This window comes from Aptenodytes forsteri, unplaced genomic scaffold, assembly GCF_000699145.1.
Source record: "Aptenodytes forsteri isolate BGI_AS27 unplaced genomic scaffold, ASM69914v1 Scaffold109, whole genome shotgun sequence".
NCBI lineage: Eukaryota > Metazoa > Chordata > Aves > Sphenisciformes > Spheniscidae > Aptenodytes > Aptenodytes forsteri.
In genome coordinates this window covers 3,866,053-3,866,548 of record NW_008794431.1, presented here as the reverse complement: position 1 = coordinate 3,866,548, position 496 = coordinate 3,866,053, and positions in this window count along the sequence as shown.

Below are 496 nucleotides of genomic sequence, written 5' to 3'. Positions count from 1 at the left end.
CGGGCGCTCCGGAGAGGAGGGGATCCCTCCGCCCGCCCAACGGCCGCCTCGGCCCGGGGGGCGGGGGGTGTGAGGGGGAGGCGCCGTTGCCAGAGGGCCGTTACAAGTGTCCCTCAACCGCCCCCGGGCCGCCGCCCCTGAGGTAAAGCCTTCTCCCGCCGCGTCCGGTATTCGGGTGCTGGCATCGCCGCTGCTGCAGGGGGTCCTCAGGAGGTCCCCGCAGGCGTACGGTCCCTGCAAAGACGGTACCGAGCCCTTCCAACGGTGCCCGCCGTGGTACGAGCTCCGAGGGAAGCCGGGGCTGGTTTGCTCGAGTAGTAACGGCGTGAGGTACTTTTTCGCTACAATGGCCCAAACACAAAAGCAGTGCACAGCCCGGTCAAATCTGCATAAAGCTCGGTTGTTATTTTGAGAAATATTCTGCCCTACACTGGAAACAGTTGAAGTTAAAATTTTCAGGTAAAAAGAGACTCTTTTGACGGGCTTACCAATGATA